The sequence below is a fragment of the Lipotes vexillifer genome, unplaced genomic scaffold (genome assembly GCF_000442215.2).
Source record: "Lipotes vexillifer unplaced genomic scaffold, Lipotes_vexillifer_v1.1 scaffold647, whole genome shotgun sequence".
Taxonomy (NCBI): domain Eukaryota; kingdom Metazoa; phylum Chordata; class Mammalia; order Artiodactyla; family Lipotidae; genus Lipotes; species Lipotes vexillifer.
Window position 1 is genome coordinate 652,118 of NW_006793865.1, and position 3,512 is coordinate 655,629.

Consider the following 3,512-nt stretch of genomic DNA (forward strand, 5'->3'; position numbering starts at 1 on the left):
AGAACTTACAGACTCCTAGCTGCAAGGGAGGCTAGGAAGGTAATATTTTAGGTGGCTCTGTGCCCAATTACAAACCAGAATTATAAGGAAGGAGAGAATGAATATTGAGAGAAACAAGTAACAGCCTCTGCCACAGTGAGCTTATGGAATATGCTAGGAATAAAATGTAGACTTCAGTGAAAACCTTTATCTCCCCTTTCATGCAAGTGTATTTTCTATTAACAAAAAATGGAACATTAATTTGTATTTCTCTGGATATTTGAAGTATTTCATGAAAACATGTTAGTAGAGTGATAAACCCTCATTACTCACCACCCAGAATTAATCAATGCTGACATCTTCCTTCAGATCTTAATTAGAAGTCTTGGCTCAGATAAGGCCCCTTTGCTGCCACGCCCCCATTCCACCCCTCTCCCTCCCTTTCCAGAGGCAACTACTTTTCTGAATGATGTGTTTCCCATTGATGGTTCTATATTTTCTCTCTATAAATAACAACAGTACTTTAAAAAACTATATATAAGTGGCATACATGTCACCTTCTGACAGCTTGTTTTCATCCAATATTTTTTCAAGGCTAGCCATTGGTATTACATATCCAGTTCACTCATTTGAACTGCTTGTTTGCCATCTTATTGTCCATTATACAATTTATCCACTTTCTTATTCACGGAAATTTAGGGTCCATCTCCAACTTTTCCCAGATACAAGCAATTCAGCTGTGATCAGCCACTAAGTCTCCTTGTCCACATGTGCCTGGATTCCTGAGAGCACTGCTTCTCGAGATGCAAGAAGCATGCGAGTCACCTGAGAAGTCTTGTTAATTGCAAATTCTCACTCAGCAGGTCTGGAGTGGGACCTGGGTGACAGTCCTCAGGTAGAGCCCATGCTGTGCCTCTGCAGACACTGTGAGACTCTAGGTATACCCCTGGAGTTGTCAGGTCAGGGGGTACGTCTTCAACTTTCATAATAGCCACCATCAAACTGAAGCAATTGTTCCCATTTCTCCATTCTCACCAACACTTGATCTTGTGAGACTTTTTGCCTTTTGCCAATCTGAAAACATGAGACAACTAAGTCATATTTCCCTGATTATCAGTGACAATGATCACCTTTTCATACTGTTTTGACTATTCAGGCTTTTTCTGTTCATGTACTTTACCCATTTTTCGTGGTCTGAGGACCCTGGGAGATCCACAAGGTCCTTCTTTTTCCAATTTCCTATCCACATGAGGCTCAATTTTCTTCACATACTTTAACCAAAACATATAGCAACAGACTGATTGAACCAGCAGCTATCAGAATCCAGCTGTCTTCTACTGAGCCAGACATTAAAGAGATTTTCAGAAATGTAAAACAAATGCCTCTCTTCTCATTAAACTTTCATTTTGAAAAAGTTATTTTCCATAAATGTTATTTAACATGTATTATTTTAAATAAGGTAATACTTCAAAAATTCCTCTATTTTCATTTCTAATAGAGTAAATATCAGTAGATATAAACTACATACACAAAACCACTTTGGGGTTCTCAATTTTTGAGACTGTAAAGGGACCTTGATAGCAAAAAGTTTGAGAACTGCTCAGTATTAATGCATAACTGTCAATTGCTCACTGATTTATAGGAGGTTCTTTGGTCGTTTAATGTATTCTGGATACTAATCCTTTGTCAGTTATATGTATCAAAACATCTTCTCCCGGTCCGAGGCTTGTCTTTTTACTTATGTTGCCTATTGTTCTACAGAAGTTTTCATTTTGATGCCGTCCTATTTTCCTACAGCGCTGTGCTTTTGATAAGGATACTGTTCCTATTTTGAAATAGCGAAGGTCTCACTGGGCTTTCTGGAGAACCCTAGCTTTGGTACCACTGAATGAATTATGGAAGAATAAACGGGATTTCCCCTAACCCTCTCCTTCCAGAACCCTCAAGCTATGCACCTTCTACACTTGAGCTAACTTCAATCAAGATGGTAGTTACCACTGAGCTTTAATGAGATTCACGTAAAATATGTGCTCATGTATTTTTGAATATTCTGCTCTGCCTCAGACAAACAAAATCGAACGTCTGTGATCCACCAAAAATAACATTTTACCCTTGGCATAACATATGTTTCTGTTTTCCTCTTCAGAAGTAGATTGGAAAGGAAATTCCCATAAAACTTAAAGCGCATTTAATTCAGCACATACAGTTCTATCTGCAAATATTTTAACTGAAAAAGATTTAACTCATCTAAATTCAATAACATTGTGTATAAAGCTTTTGTATTTAAAAAACATTTTCATATGTACTATTTTGTTTGATCTTCATAATAATCCTGTGTGATAAATGGAGACAACATTATTATGCTAACAACTGTGTTAGAGATAAGGAAAACGGAAGTTCAGAGAAGTTAAATGACTGATCAGCATCACACACAGGATTAGAACTGAAATCTAATTTCCAATCACAACTGATGAAGATCTCTTAAAAAGTATGGATGACTTTTGTCAATGAGAATAAAAGTGACAAGAAAACCCAATCAATCCTCACATGTAGCAGGAAAAAATTTAAATATGCCTGCATGGTTGGTACAAGGGAAAGCAAGGAAGGTCTGAAGGGCATTTGTAGGACATTCTCTACCTTTCAAGATGACTTCCTATTTTTTACCGAACAATAAATAACATGTGACTAATATGCCCTCCCATTCATTAATATTCCTATTAATAATTATGGCCAATTCATCTAGTTCAAATTAGAGGAAGGTGGTGAGTGTTCAGATGAAGCCTGGGAGGAAAAGACCAAAGACAGAAAACTGGCTGGCATTTCCCATGAAGGGACCAAGAAAGGGGGGAAAACAATTAGGAGGAATTAGCAATAGAAGTTAGAAAGGGAAGATGGTAAAGAAAATAAACATCTATCTAAATGAAAAAGAAACAAACTGAAAATTAAGCTACTAATGCATATTTTCAAGTCCATCTCACAGAATGATCCGTATCGTCAATACTATCCATGAAGCTTTCAGAAAAGACCTCGCCCTCAGGGACCCTGTGTTTTAGAACTTATGCATAACTGAAGATTGTTTCATTTGAAGATCAAGGATATAAGGAGAGAAATAACTTCACTGAACAGCAAGTACTTATTTCAAGCTAGTGAGTTCAAAGTTACTTTCAAGACCAACTAAAAGCATTGCCTATTTAATCTACCCTAAAACCCGACTCATCACTGATCCATATACTTGACCACACTCACTTATAAAGATTCTCCGTATTTCTTTTAATATTCATCTTTGCTACAGAGTAGATAATCTAGGGCATAAATATCAGCCTTAGTGAAAAATCTTTCATTAAAAAAGTCTCTCTCTTGGGGCTTCCCTGGTGGTGCAGTGGTTGAGAGTCCGCCTGCCGATGCGGGGGAAGTGGGTTTGTGCCCTGGTCCGGGAGGATCCCACATGCCGCGGAGCGGCTGGGCCTGTGAGCCATGGCCGCTGAGCCTGCGCATCCGGAGCCTGTGCTCCGCAACGGGAGAGGCCACAACAG